Source organism: Uranotaenia lowii, chromosome 2 (genome assembly GCF_029784155.1).
Source record: "Uranotaenia lowii strain MFRU-FL chromosome 2, ASM2978415v1, whole genome shotgun sequence".
In the NCBI taxonomy this organism is placed as follows: domain Eukaryota; kingdom Metazoa; phylum Arthropoda; class Insecta; order Diptera; family Culicidae; genus Uranotaenia; species Uranotaenia lowii.
In genome coordinates, this window is record NC_073692.1 from 217766357 (window position 1) to 217791655 (window position 25299).

A 25299-nucleotide genomic window follows, 5' to 3' on the forward strand; every position below is an offset into this window, starting at 1 on the left:
AAGTTTCGGTTTCTATCCTCAAAAAAGGTCCAAAGGAAATCTGAAAAAATCGCCAAATGACTTTAAAATGCATAAAATGTCATCGCAAATAATAATATTTTGAAAACCCAAGTTTTGGAAACAAATCTATTTTCAAATTCCAGTTTTAATAACTATTTTCAATTTTCTGGGTAATGATTCATTCTGGTAAAAAAAAAATCTGAGGTATGATTCATTCTGGCGGAATATTTTCTCGGGAATAGTTTTTCTAAAGAAAAACATTCTGGGAAATAGTTCTTTCTGGCGATTTAAATTCTGGAAATTCTGAGCAATTGTTTCGGGAAGATGGAGTAAAACCTCAGTTTGGGGTGAAATGTTTGTCGATAAGCTTAAACAAAACTCACATTCAAAACAAATAGATCACTATTGAAATATGTTATGAAAAACCAGTGCTACCTTTTTCATTGCGTCACATCAAGAGCAAAATCCTGTTTAGAGTGTCCATTTGGCGGTCATTTAAGCGTTCCCGGTAATCAAGATATCTGACGATCCTCGTCCTGGAAAAAAATGAAAATGAAGATTTTAGCACTCTACTGTATACGAAACCTTATCTATATGGTATTTTAAATTTTTAAGGTAGTAGGTAGTATTGAAAACAATTCAAACTTTTTTAATGCCTCAAAAAACTCAATTAGAAATTATAAAACAAGGACCCGAAAACGAAGTACTTTAACCAAAAAACCCTTCTGATTCTTGCTGCAAAAATTTGAAAGAATTGAGAAAGTTTTTTCACGATCGATAGAAGTTGGTTAGCTAGACTTCAGGTTCATCAAATCTTGTCGATTTTCAGACAACTAGTTTTTTGTTTCAAAATATGTAATTTCTAAATGTTAGTTCTAAATGAAGAGTGTAAAACAGTTTTTATCAAATTCAACGTATTAACCAATTTAAAAAAATATTTAAGATTATGCCATCAAGGAAGAACATCATTTGCTTTGCTCAATCTGATAATTTTTTTCCAATTTTGGCCGTGTAAATTTCAGTAATTTAGCACATTTCATTTGCTTCGGGAATACTCGGGATTTTTTGCGTTTCCTGAGATTCGGGAATTCCCGATTATTTATTATCGGGAATTTCTAACTCTAACCCTGTTGCACAAAACATAAATCTTCGACACCAAAAAGAGTTTTAAAAACGCTGAAAAGTCGCCTGATGTGACTCTATAGGCTTTATCTTGTAAAAATGCATAGAAAAACCTTTACTGGTTGCAAATTCAAGGTTAACTTGTGCAAAGCAATTAATCTAAATAAGCAAATTTTAAATGTTGCATGCGATGAAATAAATTCAGTTTCTAAGACAGAAGTCAATGCCAGTAATCATGTTGCCCGGTATCAGTTGCGTTCTAATTCCAAAAAACGTAAACTGGATGACGGTGATAAAATTCCAAACGCATCCTATTCTGACGTATTGAAATCAAATGTTTCTCAAACTAAAGTTGGTTCAGTAGTCAATGAACAAGTCCAAACAAAAAAGATTCAGGTGAGAGAAATTGAATCAGTAGATAAAGACATAAACAGTACTACGCTGAGAAAATTAGGAGAAACTGTTCGTTTAAAACCGTCTGCTGAACAGAGTATCGAAATCACGCGTAAAGAGCTAAGATCATCTTTAGATCCAGTATCGCTGGGAGTAAAAACAGTTCGCTATTTAGAATCCACGGGAGAAGTACTAGTAAGATGTTGGACGAAAGAACAGGCAATTCATTTCATGGCTCATTCTCAGAAAGTATTCGGAAAGAAGTACATCGTTGAAATAAAAAAACCTGCAAGACCTAGGGTTAAAATTGTGGGTTTTGAGGAAACAGACAATTTTAATGATCAGGATTTTATAAAAACTTTAAAACAACAAAATACTTTGACCGAATCGGAAATCGTTGTAGTAAAAACCGAGAAAAATAAAAGATGGAAGCACAAACCTATGATAGCCACGATTGAAGTCGACACGGGAACCTTCGCAACATTGATGAAACGCGGAAAAGTCAATGTTGGCTGGGATAGGTGTAGAGTTTACGAAGCAATACATGTGCGTCGGTGCTACAAATGCTGGAAATTTGGTCATAAAGCTGATCAATGCAAGGAACAGGCTTGTTGTGCAAAATGTGCAGAAAGTCATGAAACTAATGAATGTACGTCTGATTACGAAAAATGTACCAACTGTTATAACTTCAATTGTATAGAAAACTCTGAGTCAGGGAAATTAGATATTTATCATCCTGCGTGGAGCTATGAGTGTGAACTATACAAAAAACAACTTTCAAAAGCTAGGAATTTCATAGATTATGGCAAATAGCAAACAATGTCGGAGATTCTGTATTTAAACGTATGTGGATTGATGTATCATTTTGATGAGATTTGCGTTGTCATTGAAGGTGTAAAACCTTTTGTTGTTGTATTAGTTGAAACTCATCTTACAGAAGAAGTGAATCCGAACACTTTTAACTTAATTGGTTACACAATGTTCAATTGTTTCTCGCATTCGAAACATACAGGAGGAGTTACTATCTATGTACAAAATGTATTTAAGGTAGACATTTTATTGAATGCTTACCTAGAAATGAACTGGATACTGACATTAAAATTGAGAGATGAAAGGAAAAGTATCATCGTTGGTGGAATTTATCATTCACCTAGCGCTAGTGATGCTCGTTTTATAGACATTCTGGAAAATCTCTGGTTGAGTGAGTGTGTGCACGACGATATTGATAATATTTTTTGTGGAGATTTTAATATCAATTTCAATTGTAAAGCCGAGTGCAGGGAATTGAAAAGAGTTATGGACGCTAGTGGTTTTCGACAAGTTGTATCCCAAGATACTCGAATAACGGTTTCTTCCAGTACTAGAATCGATTTAGTATTTACTAATATTGAAAGCGCAGAGACAACTATTCTATCGGATTTACGTATATCAGATCATGAGTCAGTTAGTGTTTTTGTCGGCCTGAGATTAGAAAATGCAGAAGTTATAAATACTCAAATGGTAAATGATTGGAGTCGGTACAATAGAAACGAATTATGTCAGATTATTGAGTCAAGCTTGCCCTCACTGGTTTGTTCAGATTTTAACGAATTGGTTAATCGTTTTGATTTTCTACTCAGAGACAGTGTCAAGGCACTTGTGAATGAAAAAAGCATCAATAAAAAATTAGTAAATCATTGGTACCATGGAGATCTTCGACAATTGAAAACAAAACGAGATAACTTATACAAACAGTTTCTAAGTCAGAAATGTGAGAGGCGTTGGCTCAAATATAAAATGGCTCGAAACGAATATTCACAAAAAATTAAGGAAGCTAAAAATATCTCAGTTCAAAATGAACTTGAAAGAAACAAGAATAATGGTAAACTTCTATGGAAATCTATAAAACGTTTGGCCAATCCAAATGGTGTCAAAGTTGAGTCAGTTTGTTTCGATGGTGCTGAATATACAAATGAATCCGATATTGCTGAAAAGTTTAACAACTATTTCATTGATAGTGTCATGGAAATCCATGATAGCATTGCAGCTGGTTCAAATGTCGGATTAAGTCAGATAAATTATAATTGTGGAAGTTTAAGCTCTTTTGAAAATGTTTCTTTTCAAGAGTTTTGGGAAATTGTGAACAACATGAAACCCACAGCGGGCATTGATAACGTCTCATTGAAAGTTTTCAAAGATTCGCTAACAGTATTAGCTAGCCAGTTGATCGAAATTATAAACACGAGTCTGCAATCAGGTATCATGCCAGATACATGGAAGTTTTCGACTGTTATCCCTGTGCAAAAACAGAAGAATACGCGTGAAGCAACCTTATACCGACCGATAAACATGTTAGAGTTGCAAGAAAAAGTGCTAGAATTAGCAGTGAAACGACAATTGGTATCTTTTATTGAGTCAGGAGATATTTTGATCGACGAACAGTCTGGATTCAGGAAGAAACATTCGACGGAGACTGCAGTAAATTTGTTGTTACGTAACTGGAAAGGTAACATTGAAAAGGGCAACTACACAGTCGCTGTATTCCTTGATTTTAAAAGAGCGTTCGAAACAATTGATCGAATGAAGCTATTGGAAGTTTTAGTAAGAATTGGGATAAACGGCACAGCCTTAAAGTGGTTTCAAAGTTATTTAGGTAAAAGGATGCAAAGGACTAAGTTTGGTTCTGCGTACTCGCAGTACAGAGAGAATAAATTGGGAGTTCCTCAAGGCAGTGTCTTGGGACCAATTTTGTTTATTCTATACATCAACGACTTGAAAATGTGTTTGCGAGGCGGTCACCTTAAATTGTTTGCAGATGATTCAGTGTCCTATTGGACTGGTGATAACTTGGACCTTGTGATGCAAAAAGCAAATGCTGATTTAGAAAACATTACCGAGTTTTTGAAACAAAGAAAATTGTGTCTGAATCTCGACAAAACCAACTGGATGATAATTGGAAATCGCAAAATTGTTGATTGTCCAAGCTTACTGATTGATGGATGTATAATTGAAAGAGTGTGCCAGACAAAATATCTTGGAATTCAAGTCGATGAAAAGCTTAACTTCATTGATCATGTAGACTACACTATCAAGAAAATAGCAATTAAATATGGTGTTCTTTGCCGAATAAACAGATTTTTGACTTTCTGGTCAAAAATTATTTATGTGAAGTCAGTTATTATGCCGCATTTTGATTACTGTTCCACAATTTTACTTCACGCTTCAGACTCGCAAATCAAGCGACTACAGAGGATCCAGAACAAAATAATGAGAATTGTAATACGTTGTAATCGCTACACTCCAAGTGCTGTTATGCTGGACATGCTACAATGGCTATCAGTCAAGCAAAGGATTGCCTACAATAGCTTAATGTTCGTGCATAAAATCAAAAACGGAATGTTACCGTCATACTTAACTGAGGATTTACAGTACGGGAATGCCATACATAGCCATAATACAAGAAGAGCACGAGATTTTAGATTACCAACTGCAAGGAAAGAAATGACAAAAAGATCTATTTTCTACAATGGTTTGAAAATGTACAACAGCTTACCACAATGCATTAAGGACTGCACAAACATAGTCAGCTTTAAGATAATGACAGTACACTACGTAAAGCACAACATTTAAAATATGTACGAATTATAAAAATGTGATGGAAATGTCATGTGATATCAGACAGAGAATCTGTACAGTGATGGACATACGCGGGAGTTGAAAGACAACCAAGATGTACAGAAAAGACATAAATATGTTAACACAATTATCCAAAGGACAACCTGTCCCTCCCACTTCTAAAGAGGCGTATGGGGTGGAGGAAGGACCCAAATGGGCCTGTGGGACCATCACAAAAAAAAAAAAAAGCACGGAGATATACAGTTTGTCTCGTAAATGTTAACGCCCTAAAGTTATTAAATAAAAACATTAAACACGTTTTTTTCGTATTATGTGACGCAAAGCTGGAATGGGTCATTAGACCGTTGCCAAAATTGACTCTTTGCTCCCATATGTTTTTTCAATGCCTTTCTGGCCACCAAGCAATGTAAAATATGAGATGATTTTGTTAATTCCTGAATTAACTCAACGCGTTTCAATTTTGTGTGGAAACTTGTATTGAAGAAGAAATTTTTGCATATTAAATCATCCAGGAAATTCAAATAAACTTGAAATGGAGTTTGTTTTTAATTTTTGGTTTTGCCTATTCTTAAGCTTCATTTTTTGCCTCATGTAAGCAAGAAGCTAAGTATTTAATGAGAAATTTATACCTATCCATATTAAAAAAGAAAAAATCTAAATCCGCTGAAAAGTATGTAAAAATAGCAGACTTTGCTTGCTAGAGCTTTCGATAATTTGATGAAATGTTTTTGCCAAGGTTATTTGAATCAACAAATTCATTGGCTGCGCAAAGCAGTTTTTTGCGATTTTTTATTTCAATCCTACGGTTTAACAGCTTAAAAATTATAAGTTAAACGTTAAATGAAAAAATATATATATTGAGGATTTTTTTTGTGTAAAGTTTAATATCTGTTTTAGGGTTTAAGTTGGGTTTGTGGTTTGTTCACATGAAATGTACTGTAAGAATCAAGGAATATTTAAAATCAAAAGTTAGTTTTTTCGACCTTTCAATACATCTTTGGTGATTTTTGAATGAAAAATTTTATTTTCCCATACAAATTTGAAATTTCTACACAAAATTAAAACACGCTGCGCTTATTCAGGACTGAATGAATCGCTTCTGAACCACAAAAAAAGTTAGAGGAGGTGTAAACTTTTATAAATTTGAAATTTACATGCAAAGCTTGCAGCGGTCTAATGTTGATCGGCCCTGTAAACTGACCAGTGCAAAAGTTCAGTTAAATCGAACTTGAATTAGTGGTTCCTGAAAGCCGTAAAACTTTCTTTTTTCACCCTAAAAAATCACCAAAAAAGGTATTATAGGAAATTGGTAGAATCAAAACTTTTCTTTTTAATGCCAAATGACTAAAAAATGCCCGAGATCCGATGTTACTTCGAAAAAAAAATTGGCAATAGTCGATTTCAGGGTATTTTTGAACACTGGTGGATTGATATTCTGTGCTTAACACATTAAGGATCGCAAAACAATCTAAGCAGTGAAACACTAAAATTATACTTTGTATATCTCAGAAACCGTTGGACAATATTCTACAAATTGAGTATCTTGAGTTACCAAAAGTGTTTTGTTCAATTTAGTAAAAGAAAGTTTCTTTATAAAACTTATAATATCTTAGTTACACTTGTAAGTATAGCACCCTTGCGGCAAATGAAAAAAACGAGAAATCTCCTGTTTGATCCGTAATGTGTCAAGAAGTTACTCGTAGAATGAATCACAAATCGCTCCGAACTCAGGGCTGGAAACAGAAAAATAATACAGAATAAAATCTCTCAAATCTCAAAATCACCGACCAGTGAGTGAGTAACAAATTTTTCTTGTTGCAAATGATCATTATAAAAACTTTTTTTTAAGTCTTCAGGAAAGTTTTGAATTGAGCAGGTTTGCAAATTTCATCAAATTGACACATAAAACAATAGTTTTGTTGATTTTGTTTGGTTCCGGTATGAATTTTTATCTTAAACCATTAGAACTCTTTTCAATGAAATGCTGCAAAAATGCTGCAGCGAATTGGTGCAATCATAGCAAAGGCGTTTGCTATACTAGGAATGATTCGTCGTAATACGACAGATTTTACGGATATCTAATTTTTAAAAACGCTGTTCTCTTGTTCGGACTGTGTTAGAATACTGTGTTCAAGTCTGGGCCCCTTACCATGACGTTCATGATAACCGCATCGAGTGAGTTCAATAATGCGATACGCACTTCAAACGCTGCGTTGGAATGATCCTGTCAACTTACCGCCATACGTGCAGCGGTACAGGCTTATTGGACAGCCGACTCTCGCTGAAAGAACGTTTGTTTATTTATGAACTTCTGATGTGCAACATAGATAGCTTAGAGTTGCTAGAAAAATTAGAGATCAGTGCGCCCCGTCTAGAACATTACGCCATTACTATTTCCTAAGACTCTCAACATGGCTTTAGTAACCCTCTGGAAAATTCTTGTCGACATTTCAATAACGTTTCCCACCTTTCGACTATAATTTAAGCAAGTGTTTTCTCAGATAAAGGGTTAGGTTATAAGTACACATCTGGGCGACACAATTGAAGGTGAAATAATAATAAATAGGGGAAAGTCGGGTAAAACGGACACCCTAAGGTAAAATCGCAATAGAAAACCAGATATTGCGTTTCTCATCGCAGTTTTGGTGCAGATGGACAGTTAAGGTTGTTTGCTATCGCATTATCCATCGGAATCAGTAAATTCCTTCCATCAAGTCCTTTTTCAACGGAATCTAAAACATGCTTGCAAATTACACTTTTCAAAAATGGTCGGGTAAAACGGACACTGCGAAGAAAAGATGCGGAAAAAGTGATGTAGAAGTACATATTTTTGTGAGTTAGTAGTTTGAGAACGTTTTTGAACTAAAATGGAACCTACTAGTCCGAGTCCAGAAGCGAAACATTGTGTTTTCGAAATTCCGTATTTTATAGGCGCTTTTTACACCGGGGATCCTATTTTTACAGTTTTCATGGCCTGTTTGAGATGGTGAGTGCTTTTCAACCTACAATTGCTCGTTTTTTGGAGGACCAAACCGATGCAAAATTTTAAAAACCCGGAGAAACTTATGTGTCCGTTTTACCCGACCTTTCGGTGTCCGTCTTACCGTCTCAGCAACTTTTAAAAAAAAAAAGATTGTTGCTCAAGCCCTTTGATCGAAATTCACTGACTTTTCTCCAGATGGTTAAAGAGAAGGCTAATAGGGGAGATGAGGGCATAACGAGCACCCAGGGCATAATAAGCACTCCATTTTTCTACATAAGTAAGTATTTTCTTAAACAAATTTTCATGAGGACTTGTTTCGTACTACCTATAGTATAAATTTTTCACCAAAAAAGAAATATCCTTTTCATCTTTACAGAAATATGAAATAATAACCAGCTAGGTTCTAAAGTGACGAAAATATTATAATTTTTGAGCACCACCAAATAAGCTTTTATGACCCTTAAATCATCTTGATCTGAAATGTACGCACTGCAACATGATCTACACATTGTTTCTCAATTTTCAGCTTCATAAAATTTTTGATTTTTCACTTTAATCAATTTTAAAACGCGTCTTTACTTTAATTTGTTCACTGGAGGCGAACATAGCACTATCAATGAAGGCATAATGAGCATTTTCAGCCGGGGAATCTAAGCAGCGAATTCGACTCGATAAAGTCAACTGAGTAATAGAGCTACAGCTTAACTTGTATCGTCTGTCGATTTGGCCTATTGGTTAGATGTCGGAGAGCTAATCAGTAGACTCGAGTTCGATTCCTGTTCGAGAGGATTTTTTTTTGCACATACCATTCATGATTGATTTTTTTGATTGTTACATTATACGGCTAGTAGCATCATCCGTCAAACTTGGGAAGAATGACCGTTGTGTTAAATTCCCGAAAAAAAAAAATCCGTCAAACAAAACACCAGAAACATAATGTATGAGCATGTGTTAATTCTTTAAATTCTACAAACAGAACTAGATTATTTTGTTATTGCTTTGTTTGATGAATCTACGCCTCACCGTTTAGTGCAATCATGATCATGAATGATAAATGAAAAAAAAAATCACCTCCACCAGGAATCGAACTCGAGCCTACTGATTACCTCTCCGAAATCTAACCAATAGGCCAAATCGTCAGACGATACAAGTTAAGCTGTAGCTCTATTACTCAGTTGACTTTATCGAGTAGAATTCGCTGCTTAGATTCCCCGGCAGAAAATGCTCATTATGCCTTCATTAATGGTGCTCATACTGCCTCGGGGGGTTTCTCATTATGCCTCTATAGTGACTGGTTTTCAGTTTTCGACAAAATTTTTTTAAAATGCATTTTTAAACGTTTCTATCTACTTTTTCAAGTTTCATCCAATTAGGCAATGGACTATTTGAGTGTCTGAACACGAAACAATGATGTAATTCACATATTACAGGTGTTCTCTATGGTTAAATAAGCGTTTTGCTTAAGGTGGCCATTATACCCTCATCTCCCCTACTGGACACCTTTGAAAACGGTTGAAGTTTTCGAAAATGTTACGAGTTATGAACAATTTTCTGAGTAGAGAAAATTACCTCAAACAATGGATCTTCAATTTTTTTTTGTTTTGTTTACTATTATGAGACTTTGCTTGATGTAAATAAACAAAGGGTCTCTAAAGTGTTGATATACTTAGGCAAACATATTCCCATCATTGTGCCAAACATAGTAATTTTCGAAATATTGAAAGTGTCCGTTTTACCCGACTTTTTCTTCACCGGAAGAACTTTCAGAAGGACTTTGGAGAGTGGCATACTCGTCAAAAGCGACATTCTATGAACAGAGAAATAAAAACGAAAACCTTCAAGATAATTTTTCATTTTTTAAATATGTACCTACCTGCATTTTTGATAATTATCTGTGACAAATTTGTTACAATACACAAGTTTAACCAAAATCTTTAATTTTTATTCATTTGACAACTTCAATTTATTTATGAAACTGTCCGATTCTTAGGTGTCATTACAAACAGAATTCCGAAGCCGAGTACAGACCAGTAGTCAATCGAGGATGACTATCAACATGTTCGCTGTACAGCCCATACAGTGAGCGAAATAAGAATAGCACCACTATGTGTTTTGCTTGTAAAAATATAAATAATTGAAAATTACAAAAAAATTCTTCCACAGTTTGTTCTGAATTGCTTAACGGATAAATCAAGCATAACTCTACTTTTTTTTTGGACGTAGCAAAAAAGACAAAAAATTTACTGTGTAAAAGTGAATAATAATGCTTCTACGAGTTATTTGAATAGATAACTGCATTTTAAGGAGTTATCCAGAATTCCAAAGGTTTTCAAAGGTATTAAAAGAGGGTTTTAAGAGATGCCCCTCTAGCGTTAAGGAATTTGATACTTGAGCTGTAATTCTTTTCCAAACTACTTACTTTCTTCATTAAAATGATGTGAAATGATGAAACAAACATTCAAGATTAACTTTGAATAAGAAAAAATAGGTTGGAAATAAAAAAAACTTTGATTTTGTTAAGTAAACCACACTTTTTTCCAGTTTTAAGTCGTGGATGGCAGCACTATCTTGCAGTTAAAACCAAATTTAGTCTCAATATTGATTTTTCAGGTTTATTTAGGCCCATATTCATCATTTTGAGGTATTTTCGCATCACAGTTTTGTGGAAGTTCACGCTGCAGAAAGCTTTTCCAGATTTGCAAAAAAAATCACCACCACAAAAATGTACAACCGCCAAAATTCCTGCTCATCTCAACTTCCGATTCAATTGCAAATCAAACCAAGAATGATGCTAGCCGTCTGGTCCATCAAGTTCCATCGCAAAGTATAACTTTGTTCTGATAATTGATCCAAAAAATTCACTTTTAGTGACCTTACTGCAATTCTTATTTTTTTGGATTTATGGTTTTAGAATTTCCAAAGCGTTGTCAAGGTACATGTATTTATTTCTTGACCAAAATCATTCAGCACTCCCTAATTAATCCCGGATATTCGAATATGGGCATGAATTTGGTTGAATGGCATGATAGTTTGACTATTAAAAAACATTAGTATTTTTGAATTCCAACCTGCTTTTTGGATTTAAACTCAGCCTCAAATTTATGTTTCATCATTTTGCATCATACTTATGAATGGTTATGAAGAAATAAAACAGTTTGATAAAGTTTTATAGCTCAAATATCAAATTCCTTAACGCTAAAGGAGCGTCTCTTAAAACCCTCTTTCAATACCTTTGAAAAACTTTGGAATTCTGGAAAACTCCTTAAAATGCAGTAATCTATTCTAATAATTCGTAGAAGCATTATTATTTACTTTTACACAGTAAATTTTCAAAAATAATCTTGTTTTTGTTGGAAAACTCAAGTGCTTCTATTCTTATTTCGCACCCTTTTTCACATTTTTGGTCCTCAACGCCAATCGCTACGTCCAAAAAAAGTAGAGTTATGCTTGATTTATCCGTTAAGCAATTCAGAACAAACTGTGGAAGAAATTTTTTGTAATTTTCAATTATTTATATTTTTACAAGCAAAACACATAGTGGTGCTATTCTTATTTTGCTCACTGTATTAATCGATGAATTCTGCTGCTAGATGACGGTAATCGGGCCCGTTGAGAACCTTACCTAAATGAACCAACAGCATCGATCAGTGGGTCGAGGGGCTTGGTATGAAGATTTCCGATCTTCCTAAAATTACTACATTCCCGAACCTTTCTGATTTTTTTTGGAATATTTATGAAGATTGTCAGAAGGCAGACTTGTGTGTACACCCAAAATTCAGCCTCTGTGCCAATGGCGTGTAGTCAATTTCATAGCATCATTGGTACAAGAAGATAACGCGACCGGCACTGATTCGATTTGCGCCCACCGGCATTAACCTCCCAGCTAATCGAATTGCGTATGTCTGAATGAAACAAAATAAAAACGTTTTCGCGTCCCTCCCCATCGCATCACAAGCCGAAGAAGGATGGAAATAAAAACCGGCCAACACCAGGCAGCCAGCGAACCGAGCACTGTGCGTGTGAATGTAGCAAAAGCAACAACAAAAACATCCTTCTAATTCAATCGACCGGCAAACACGGCTAAGCTGTGCGTGTGAATGTAGCAAAAGCAACAACAAAAACATTCCTTCAATTCACTGGCAAACAACACCGGCCAAGCTGCCCGGCTTTAGCAGCTGTGTATATGTAGCGTGTGTATGTAATAGCAAGCAGTAAGCAAAGCACAGTTCTCATTCAATGGGTTTCCCGTTCCTTCACTCCCGTTCCCTTTCCCGTTTCCATCTTAAGACAAAGGAATGCATTGAAAGGAGGCCAAACGCCGGGAAGCCGCCGTTGTACCTACGTTTTGTTTTGTGATTGATCGGTAACAGAAAGCGTATGACAAATATACCTCCTCCTGCATGAAGCTCGAATAGTACACTGGTTAGAATGTCGGACTGGCAAGACGATACAATTGGTGATGTGAGTTCGATTCTCACTACAGCGCTGTTGTTTTAATTTTTATTTTCTTGTTTCTGGGATGAATTATCCAATAGGAAGGAAATCCCATAAAATGTTTTTCTTGTTTCGCTTGAATGTAGTGGTCATCATTTTGGTTGGGAGCCGAGTCCTTATGCCAGTTACGGTTTTTCAAACATACCGTCTTCGGCACAGTGCACATTTCAGCGCATTATCGGCACAGAGATTTGCTAAATATGCATTGGATTTTTGCAACCTCTTCTATGGGTGTAATGATTCTCGATACAAGATTGTCGCCAGGGTGAATCTGGACTAACGCACGATCATGTAGTTGATCTTGTTATTATAAATATCGCTATCACCCATTCGTAGGCCGAATCCAGGGGTAGTTCTCTACGCAGGGAAATTTCTCTGACTTTGGGATGTATTATCACGTATTATCATCATTCTTTTCAGGATCATAGAAGTTGTAGATATGTTTCGAACGTACGAATGAAGGTGCGGAGAGCAGACTGCAACAGTCCGGAGATGTCCAAGAACGTTGATGCAGACGTTTTAGGACACAAGAGACATCCAGCAGATTATACCATTTTAACAATCTTTGAAACAGACTATGGTGCAGTCCGCAAAAGGAAAGGCACTTCTTTACTTTTGCGGACTGCACCAATCGTAAGTTCTAGCGCTGGAAAGGGTTAGCTTTGCTCATAAATGCTGACAAAAGATTCTTAACTCGACCACCAGAAGCGCTGCTCTAATTTATGCAGTGCTGCTGAAACGATTTTCCAATTTTTTTTTTGAAAACAGTATTCTGGTAACTCTACGCCCAACAAAAGATATCCCTCCATCAGGTGAAAACCCCAGCCCAGCTGATAATAAAGAAACTCGAGAATTTACGCGAACACAAATCAGTTGATGATCTTGAACTGTACCTATCTAGCTGTCGCACAAGGCGCTGCAAACGCGCGAAACTTCAGTCAAAACAAAAGTGCAGTGCTCGAAATTATTATTGCCCTCTTGGCCCAGCTTGCTAAGCTTAGCTGGTGTGAGTTTAACGAGCGTCGCGACGCGGCGCGACTCAAGCTCTGTTTTTATTTGTTTTGCCCAGCCAGCCGGTAAACCTATCAACTCAACTCAACTCAACATAATGTCTGTTCAATCAACTCTAGTAGAAACGGGTCGAAACAAGTAGAAATGGATTGATAGTTGATCACCTGTCTCTTTCCAATTGACTTCGACCGACTTCTACCAAGTCGAAACTAATCCTGCTGCCGAGCTGGATTGGTTTCGACTAGTTTCAACTTGCTCCATTGAACAACGACCTGACTAGTTTCGACCAAAACATTGGCTCGTTGAACATCTATCAGTTAACAGAAACCAGTTGAAACCGATTTTTACTAACGATTGAACGAAGCTATAGAAAAGCCGGTTGGACGGCCCTTCAGTTCAGTTCAGCGATTGCATTGCGTCGCGTCGATCGTGTTTGCAAGTTGGCGATCTCTGTGGAGAGAAAACTTGCAGATTGATGTGCCTTCTTAGTGGCTGAGTAGTGTGCTAAGTGCCCTTAGTAGGTACATGGGTTGATGGGGTTTCCCTCGTTCGGTTAAATGAAACCGTTTCCGGTCCGGTTTATCTGGTGTCTCTGGGGGGTGTTAAAGGGTGCGTTCAAAAATTACGTGGTTGTTAAGGTGATAAGTGAAGATGGGTGGAATTTGGCGAAAGTACCTGACGTGATCAGATTCAAAGAAATGTGTAGGACTGTGAAAGGTGTTTTTTTTGGTACGGCGTTTGAAGACACCTGAGCTTGATCGATTACTTGCATGATCGAGCTTTTCAGTGCGTTGTTTGGATCGAAGCTTCATGCCATTTTGGCGACAATCCAACTCAAAACCACCTGAGTGAGGCTACGCTAATGGAGGTGTCATTTTCTTGTGTATAGTTCTGTGATCCGGGAATTTTAAACCACTTGTTGATGGTGCAACATTCGATATACTGAAGGTTTACATTGTTGGCTTAACAATATTGGTTCAAGTTTAGCCGAATGAGATCGTGTGCTACGTTCAGACGACAACGAAAACAATTTATAGTTCAGATCGTTCATCATTCTGAACTTGGCTACCCATTTGCAAATCGTGCTCTTGTTGTTGACTTATTTTCGGTGCTTGTTTTGGGACGCGTATCTCGTCGGGAGCTTGTTGGGGTGGGTGATCGCGTTTCCCCCCATGTTGTTGGTACCTGCAGTATCCACACAGAAAGAAACGAAAACAGGCGCAACCAGTTTTGGTTGATAACGCCGTGGGCCATTTGGTTTTGACAACGACAACGCGACGTCGACGAAGACGGGTTTTCGATCTGTGTGTCTGTGAGAATACGTTACGCGGCGCAGAGAACCATTCCCAAAAATCTTTACAGCTCAAATTGGATGTCAGTTTTTAGTCGCGAGTTGATTCTCGATGTGTTATGATTTACTAGTTCGGGCAAGGCCAAGATCGAAGCTTGGCTTTTTTCAAATGGATATCGCCAAGTGAAGCGTGTGTTTACAATTGCAATTAAGGAAACTTGAAACTGGAAACGTCCTTTGGTGAAGCCCTTATATTGCCAGTAATATTTTTTTTTCATAACACCAAGTGCTAAGCAGTGCACGCACAAATTTTCCATTTTCGTCACGTTATCAGTAAAGGTGACAATGATACGAGTATCAGGTGTATGGTGGTTGTGAATGTGATAAAGTGTCAACGTAAATTTTAAGTAGATCATACCTTAGCTTAACGTCAGCTTAACAGGCTTCAACTCTGAATTATTGTTTCTACAATAATGACTTAGTCATCGTCGAGAAAGCCATCGGAAAAGGAGTTCCCCCTCGGAACTTCCCATAGGAACCAACCAGAAGTTCTGAGGAAGGATTGTTTACATCTCTAAAGTGCCGTTTCCCCATACCGAAAGAGGTACGTAACGTAACAAATTACTTAGTGTTGGTGTCTGAGTTGTTTGCCATCAGTCTCCACTGAGTGAATGTTATGCTTAAGTTAGTATCGAAACGAGACGAGAGACCACATGACCTGAAAATTAAATATGAAATTGTCGACGTTGTTTTTATTTCAGTTTTTTGTCGACGTTTTGTTTTTTTTTTGTCAAACGATCCAACGTGATTTGTTGTTCGTTTGAATAGTTTCACTGTGCTGTCGGGATGACGATGGCGGATAATTAATAATAATAGTAATATCAATAATGCTAATAGGTGGTTGGGAGAATAATGAAAGATGAATTGTGCGTCATGTCGATCATGGTCAAAGGTAGAAGCCGTTGGCGGTTTTTGCTACTTTTAGGATTCAAGGAAAGTAGCTGAACTAACTAGGTCATGTGTGGGAATGGTGGGTTTTGTTGAACGAAAATGGCGCAAAGCGAAGTTTTAGTGATTTAATTCTAGAAGTAGTGGAATAGAAATACTCTTTTTTTAATTGAATAGAGATAATATTTTGCTGTAAAAATCTTCCACAGATCATTATCCAAATTTTGTACTAGAAAGTTGGTTTCAATTTCCTTTAAATGAAACTTTTCAAACCAACGGATCCATTATTTTGCGAACGATTTGGCCACCGTATTTCGTTTACAACTTTTGTTTACAGCTTTTTTTTTTATCTTTTAGACCATGGGTGGCCAACATTTTCGCTATGGAAAAAAACATTTTGCATCGACTATATAGATTGTTCTTAATAAGTCATTTTTGTTACTTGCATATTTTTACAAATTTCGCTCCATTTGAAAAATAGTAAAAATAGTTATGCAATACGAAATGAATTATCCCTCCCAACTTATTTATGTTTTCAAGAGATTTAAAACATCCTCGTTTTATTCATCCCATAAATGTCAAATCGCATGACTACAATAAGTCAATTTTATGGCCTCTAAAATAAAAAAAAATGACCGCCTATTTTCCAAAGTTTTCAAGTTCACCGTTCTCCTTAGCCAAATTTAATAGACAAATTTGGAAAAACTGCTGAAGGGAATGATTGAAAAAAAGTAACGGTCACAAGCTTTTGACATATTAAAGAATAATTATTTCAACGAACTCTAGGTTTATCATAAAAATATTGATTTTACAAAGTACGGATCTTAACATCAACTCACTACAACTCTTTCAAATATTCCAGTGTCTCGATTTGCAAAGTGTATTGGGAAAGCCTTATTCGAAAAGGATGAATACGAATTTGATTGTTGAATAATCATTGCACATTCTTCAAGTAAAATTTTTGCTATAAAAAGTCGTTCTTCTGAAAGATTTGTCAGTAACAAACCGGTTCTAGTTTAATTTTATTACCTAACTGTAAAATCTGCAAACTTTCGATATGCTTTTCAAATAATTTGCAAAATTTATTAAATTTTAATGGATGATCGAAGGTTTTTAAATAGAATTCCAGTTACGAATTTGTAATTGTAATTGTTTTTTTTTCAGTTACGGTAACCTTTTATTTTATGAGGCCCTCAAAGCCAAATGGGTTTAAGTGCAAAAATTATCGATTTTGAGTAAATAATGCCAAATTATTCTTCATGCTTCAAAATATATTTGGCGATTTTTTCAGATTTTTTTAAACTATGTTCAGATACTTTTAAGTTTGACAGAAAATTACAAATGTTAAAAAAATGTATGGAAAATGGCCAAACACAACAAATAAAATTGGGTTTTCACGAAATTGGTTTTATACACTTTTATTCCTTTGGCTTAATATTATTATAAATTATTTCAAATATCATTAATATCATTTCAAAGAAGTTTTCAGATCTTTGTTTTGAGTTTAGCTAGTGTTGATACAGATATATGTATTTATCCAAATGATATATGAAGAATAAGAAAAAACGTTCCGTTCTTAGAACATGGCTTTTTCCAAAAAAAGGTTCGCGGCCCACATGTGGCCCGCGGGCCATGGTTCGGTCACATCGAGTAAAGATTAAGCTTACCAGATTGCCCAGTTTGCCGGCTCGGATATGTGCCGAAAAAATTCAGGCAACCTTAGTATAGATCCATCCTTATAATTCGTTTTTGTTAATTGCATATTTTTACAAATTTTGCTCCATTTGAAAAATAGTATAATTACGAAATGAATGATCCCTCCCAACTTATGTATGCACGTCAATCTTTTCATGACATTAAAATATCATCGCTTTATTAATCCTAGAAATGTCAAATGGCGTGACTGCAAAGCTTATGCTTATGCTTAGGATACATACACAGCCAGATCTTGTCAGCAACCCGGTGAGTAGCAAAAATACATTTACTTCTTATTTTGACAAGGCCGGGCCCAATCCAAAAGTTATCAGTACAATTATTCAGGAAAAATCCCTAATAATTTTACAATACTCGCTCTTGAAAAGAGTTGAAAGAGAAAAAATATGATAAATAGGGCACTGAAATCTTTAAAATATTTTCCTTGTTTAAAGATTTCAATGCCAAAAATTATAATAAAAATAATATAAAAGTTCTTACCTGATTACATTTATTCGTTGCTTATAACAAAATCAAAATATTTTTTCTTAACTTGTTATTTCTCTATGAAGGAAGGGGTAGTTGATGACTTTTGAATTTGCATATTCGATTAGGTCCATCAAGGTCCAAGTTGTTGGAAACTTTCAATGGGCATAAATATTATAGGGTGAGTGCTCCTACTTTGGACCTAGAGCCTACTTTAGTCCTAGAATACCGAAAATTGTGAATAATTCATTTTTCTTGCATAGAATAAAGGTGCTGCTATATGCACAATGAACTATTATTCTTCCTGAATCTTTCCATACCGCTTTTTGCCATAAAACGTGTTTCTGATAAAATTTTCAACGTTTTTAAAACTGTGCCTCCAATTCGCTGGTAAATTAGAGAGCTCAATTAGTGGGGCGCGTTTTGAGAAATGAGAAGGAATAAGAAAAAAATAACGTTTTTTTAGTGTCCAAGCCAAAGTTTAAAGGGTTATTACTTTCACTGTGGAAAATATGAACCAGACTACCTATTTTTCCCAAAATAAATGAAAATCAATGGAAAACCCGGAAAATTTGTAAACGGTCCAAATATAGGAGTCTTTGACTTTGATGTTCCATTTTTAGACCTAACATCACAAAAACTTTGTATGAATACCATACAAACCATACAAATCAACAAAGGTGCGAATTTTTAATTGGGGCATAATTCCCAACCAATATTGAACATTTCTAAGCTTTACGCAAATAAACTACAAGTTAGTTAACATAAAAAAGTTTCAGGTATTGTCCTGCTGATAGAGCTGACGGGGAGTAAAAGTGTTTAAAATATTGATAACAGAAATGTAAGTTTTTTAAATCGTTAAAAAGCTGTAATACTTTTTATGATAATATTTGGTTAAAGATTACACTTCTAATGAATTTGTTTATTTATTTTCGAAAAACAATGCTTTTTCTAAGAATTTTAGGTATAGGTCCAATTAAAGGTACCAGTACAGTACCAAAATAGGAACAGTAGGTTCAAAGATGGAAATTTTGATCATCAATATCTTTGCAAATCTTTCAATAATGGCCAAACCTATGTTGAAAATTATCATTAAATCTTGTAGATAAGATCATCAACTATCAATTAATCTCTTGTTAGATATTAATCTACCGTTTGTTTGGGAAAAATACATGATTATTTAAAAACCATCGCTTAAAGGGTCCAAAGTAGGGCAACTAACCCTACATAGGACAAGAATGTACCATTCAAATATAGGTACCAGATTTAGACAAAGGCTTCGCCGTTCCTGCACTTACAAACAACAAATAGAGAATAACTCATATGGTCGCATCGCAGCAAAGCAAGCTATGATAACCACGGGGAAGAAAAAATATTTAAAATAAAACAGCCTTACACCAGCGCATGTAAGAAAATGCACTTCTATGTTCTTTTAAAATTCAATATCAACCTATTCCAACGTTTGAAAAAATAAACCAAATCACTTTTCACGAATCAATTCTTTGAAACTTTGTTGTTTGGGGAAATGGAAATGACATTGAAAACATGAATTAAAAGGAACGAACTCACCAATTTGAATTACTTAAACTAAAGCCCTACAGTAAAAGTGCGGCAGACTGAATTTCTTACCGATTTGGCAGCACTGAAAAAGTTTCTGTAATCCTTCACTGCCAATAACGAAAACATTTGCATGACTTCTTGTTGATGTGCAGCTGTGTCGCAGATTGTGAAGTTGATTTTCGTTTTGTGAATATTATTTAATTTTTTCTCCGTTGTGTCAATTGTTAAAATAAAAATTAAGTGCTTCTTGCCGTTTTGCTCCAATGAATTTTCTCTGCATTCTTGATTAATTTCAATTAAAAAATTAAAAGTCACAGTCACACAGATTACAATACTTCCCACGAATTTGAAATGGTAAAAATGGTTATGCTTGGTTGGAACGACTTTTGACAGTAGACTGAGTCGATTTGGGGTCATTTTTTTAATTTCTCAAACTCTGGGGTCTAAAAAGCTTCGACTTGGTCCAAAACTCATCCATGATTTTTTGTAGAATTTTTAGGTAACGTTTTCATGAGTAAATTTGAACTTTTAAGTTTGTATGGGAAAATTGAATATTTTGTACTGAAAAATCAACTTTTGATTGATGATTTTTCAGTACAAAATATTCAATTTTCACATACAAACCTAAAGGTTCAAATTTACTCATGTAAACGTTACTTAAAAATTCTACAAAAAATCATGGATGAATTTTGGACCAAAACGAAGCATTTAGACCCCAGGGTTTGAGAAATTCAAAAATGACCCCAAATCGACTCAGTCTATTTTGACAGTTCAATTTGAACTCCGCGGTGACAGTCTGCCGCACTTTTATTTTAGGGCTTTAGCTTAAACGGCATCAGCAATTAAGTGGAACACATTTCCACCTTCGTTTCCTATGGCTCGAACGAAATCAAATAAAGTCATTTTTTCACATGATGATCCGTTTCTGTCCGCACTTAATTTTATGTTTAAGACACTTTGATCGCAACAAATTTTCGGTACACAACTTCAACACAGAGTCTATTCACAATTGAACTCGTTTGCGCACTTCAATCAAACCAATTTTATTAAATTGTCAAAAAATGAAGATTTTTTGGCAAGTTTAAACTTGCCAAAAACGTCAATTTAATACGGTTTTTTTGGAATTTAACTTATTAAGGTAATCTTTCCTCAACATTTAATACGTTAACAATATATCGCGATTATAAACCTTTAAAATAAATCACCTGTAATTTTAAATTGTTTTCCTTGAAAGTTAACGAAGATTGATTTATTATTACAGCAAATGTCTTGTAAAAAAGTTGTACACTAAAAATTAAATGTCACGTAATCATGTTTTCGACCTGAAAAATTACGGTAAATGTCCTGCTCGTTTTTGTTACAGGACATTTGCGTAATTTTACAGGAAATAAATTTTGCTGTGTAGCTCGAAACGTATGGACAACTGGTAAACCTGTTTTGTTACTACTAAAACTCAGCGAAAAACGTCGATAATTTCGAAGAACAAACAATCGCGGGGATAAATCCAAAACTCGATAAAATCATTTAGAAAGCTTTATTTATCCCGATTCCCCCTAAATTGTTCAGGTGTACCAGTATAACTCCCATTGTAGTCCAAAATAAATAAAATAAAATATGCTAGTTTATTTAAAAATGTTTGCGGAACCGATTGGTATAGACAAAGTTATTCTATATTGGGCCGAATGGCTCTTTTTCGTTAATTTCCCCTTAAATTTGAAGAATTTGTTGTTTGAATGGAGTAAAACAGAATTAAATACAGCTGTGAACCTCCTAGACTGACATTTTTGGTAGATTTATTCTTGATTAATCTAGTGGTATCTTTTTTCTAGAATTCTAACAGTTATAATCGCTTCTATTTTCCCAACTTCCCCTAAGTTCATAAAATGTTTTATTTGATTCGATGTAGAATCGAGAACATTGCAAAAAAGATATAAAAACAATGTTTTAACAAACGCGCATTGAATAAAATAAATTAAAAAATAATTGAATCTGTTGCTAAGCTTTCTGCTGAATTAAATGATGTACAATATTATCAAGAAAACCGCTGCAGCAGTTTTAAAAAGCAGTGTCAAATTGACAATTCTCGAACATAAGTCAAAAACTAGGACGGCTAAGGGTTAATGTACCACAAATAGATGTTGTCAGATGACAATTTCGAACAGAAGGGAGAAGAAAAAGGGTTAATGTTAAATGATTTATTTTCTTCTCGATTTAATTCCCAGATCACTTTGCTAAGAGCAATTCAAACTAAATGAAGATATACATATTGAGGACCATAAATTTAATGTATTAGAAAATTTAATTCGTATTTTTTTTACCCAGATTTCCCAAAACTCATAAAGTGACAAATTGGGAAGAATGTTTTTCCTCCGTTTTTCCGCTTCTTGACTGCAAGATGCTCAAGTGCGAATTCCATAAATGGAAGGCATAAATTATAGCCAATGGTAATCAATAAACGATTTGACACTGAACTGCCATACGAGCTTTAACGATTTGTAACTTACATGCACGTTCTAGGTATAGGATGAGGGTGATGATGTGGAAAAGATTGCACTCTACACCGTTTTTAGAGTGTGTCATCTAAGCATTGCATTTATGGTCTTTAATTTTTTTTCATTGTATCCACTAAAACGGCGACCCTTCTCATAGGTTGAAAATGTAACAGTTGTGAAAATATGAAGTTAAATTGGTTTTCTCTCGAATTTTGTAACATGAAAGAGCTTCTGATGAAACTTCTCATGACGCTCAAGCAAAGATAAATTGGTTCGATAGAAGTATTTTCTATGGATATAAGTATGATTAGAGAAGCTTGTGCAAAAACGTGATCAATAAATTCTATTTACGTCTACAGGGTAAATCGACTATCCTCAAAATTTCAATTGGTTTGCTGAATGAACCTTTTGTTTTTTTGTATTTCCTGAGGAGACTGATGTTTGTCCTCTTTGTTGATATTTTTTATTTTGAAAAATTATAACATAATTATTTTTTGTTCAAATTAAATATTCGTTTTCAGTAGCAATTTCACATTTTTTTCAGTTTCGAATGCAATAAATCTGTAGAAACTCATATCTACCAGAAAAAAACGTAATTGTAGCACATATTGTTTAACGTCTACGTGGTCATTGAACATGCTGAATGTTGTTGTTATTTAGCGGACCATGAAATGCCAAAAAAAATTGGTCTCAGCGTCTCCCGAAGAAAATGGGAGACGCTGAGACCGTCTCGAGCGAGACGAACAGTCCCCTAGTGTGGACTAGGCTTTACATGCTGGAAAATAGCATACAATTTGTTGATATTTTCGAAAATCGCCGAAAATTTGCCGCCGGTCGTGGCCTAGAGGATAGCATTCCAGTCTTCTAAGCCAGAGTCCATGAGATCGAATCCCGATCACGACATATATAGTGCTCTTTCTGTGGTCTGGTGGTTTTAGCATTTGTAAGATGCTAACCATAATATCCTTGAATGATGTACGCCTTAGAGTTAAGTAAATTAGATCTCTTCAAAGAAACATGAAGTTTCACTGAGATCCTATATGTGTGTGTTCGTTTAAAAAAAAAAAATTGAATTCAATCCTCTGGCATATATTGCCTGGCATTTTGATCTGTGAGTCGTCACAAATGAATGGTATGTGTTCTGAAATTCCCACGGGAGAGGAGATAGAACAGATCTACTGCCACAGATCCACCGATTGATGAGTGCCTGCCGTGTGAGAAAGGGCCCAGAATGTTATAATTACCGGTTAATCATGCGTATCTTAGGCAAACTTGAGAGCACATGATTTAATGCCGGGTCGGTGGAAGTAGACAACTTTCCTTGTTTACAGTTCACGTGAAACGCTCGAACGAGTTTTAATCAAACGAAGAAGGTCGTATTTTGTTTGAATCTTGGAAATAGTTACTTAGTATATTAAGCTGTTGATTAAATTTCATACCCAGATAGATAACCGACGATTTCTTAGTCCAGAAAAATATTTATGGCGATTTTGCAGAACAAAAGACAAAAGAATCTGTGAAAACCTTGACAGTTGAAGTTGACATTTGAAAATAGCTTATTTTCTAGCACAGGAAACCAAATGCACACACATAATATCCTACCTCTACAAAAACATGAATGTGGGTCATGCTAAAAATATGTTTGCCCATTGAAGCTAGAGCACCCCCAAACCAAAATCCGTTAGGATTCCTAAACTGAATCTAGGGTACCAACTCTTTGTGATAACAAAATCAACCGCCCGGAAAAGTGCACCCGGTTTGCAGTCGTTGGATCTCTACAACAGTATCATTATCATCATCACCATCGTCATCCGTAGGACATTTTGTTTATTTATCGCTCAATTTATGCATTGCACATCACTTTCGGTTCATGGCATGGGTCCACACCTGATGTGCCTACCCACTTAATAGCTACGTTCCTGCCTACCGATATGAGGCTTGCTTCATGCGGTAGCAAATATTTTTGGCAGCATTTATGCAAAAATCGTGACCGCATACTGAATCGGAATGGGCAGGGTTGCCAGATTTGTCTGGATTCCAGACATAAAGATAGATTTTTGACTTGAAAGTAATTCAGTCGTACAATAATACACATTCCGAAGGTTGGACTACTTACTATGGAGAATTTTGTTTTAAGGGAGTAACGGTTAAACCAGTAAACAAGAGTTGGTTGAGATTCTTGAAAAAAAAAGACCAATTTATATACCCAAAAAGAATTTAATCATCGTTATTTATTTTTGTTAATTAAATAATCGGCCTTATCCGTGAAAGTGATGTCCTTTTGAGTAAGAACATTTCAAAGTTATGAAATTTTGTAGACGGATAGAGAATTAGAAGAAATGAAAGATGGTGAAAATGAGCACTCATTTCTATTTATCCATCTTTAATATTTCAAAATTCTGAATTGTTCTTATAATAAACCGATGAGGACAATAAACTAACTTGCCAATTTCTTTTTGCGTTTTTTTTTAAATTTTCATAACTTAATTCATAAAATGTTAGCTTAGTGGTATTACCTAATATCAAAAAGTGGATTAAAAGGAAATCTGTTTTTCCATTGAGTTCCATGCAGAATTTAATTTATTATTATCATTCTATTGCCTCGCGCTATAATTTAAGCTTTTGAGTTCTCAGCATGATTAAAATTTTGCTCGAATTTTTTTTTGTTATTTTTTGTTGCTGCCAGACGTGTTGAGAACAGTAGCGTCCATTATAAGGGGCCTCAAATTAGCGTTTTATTGGGTTGGTGTGGTGGGCCGCTACAAAATAAAAAAAACTATTTTGACTTTTTTTTTTTGGTCTCTTGAGTAGTTTTTATAATTGTTGAAACCCTGTTATCAACGATAATGTTCTTACCTTAATAGGAACACCAGAATAAAATTCCGAAAAGTAGAACATTTGGTAGGAAAAATTGTCAGAACTTAAAAGTAGGACGTTCTGATTTAGGACTGATTTAGAAGAAAAAAAGATAGATTTGGGGATTTTTTTCATTTAATCTGCCGGTTTTGAGCCGGGGGTCTTTAAATCTTCCCCAAAATTGAAAATATGGTTTATTTTGACGACTTGAAAACATAATTCGCTCCAGGATCAACACCTTACCTTATAGGCTTGAATTGCTTCTTTGCCTGCCAGATTTCAGGTCACTAAAGCGTTGCTAAATTACGCTTACGTTTGTGAAGTCAGACTTCATTTGTACTAGCTGAACCTCAAAT

At 35.2% G+C, this 25299-nt stretch overlaps 1 protein-coding gene across 3 annotated transcripts in view; it reads left to right on the forward strand.

The window, feature by feature from the left end:
- The first annotated feature begins 14019 nt into the window (after window positions 1–14019).
- The window catches only part of LOC129745934 (uncharacterized), a 111457-nt gene continuing 100177 nt past the window's right edge, over window positions 14020–25299 (forward strand). The window contains exon 1 of one of the 3 annotated variants that reach the window (XM_055739328.1): window positions 14020–15513. The gene's annotated coding sequence lies outside the window, so the exon portion shown is untranslated. The remainder of the gene's footprint in view (window positions 15514–25299) is intronic. The other 2 variants (XM_055739331.1, XM_055739329.1) reach the window with 2 other exon arrangements.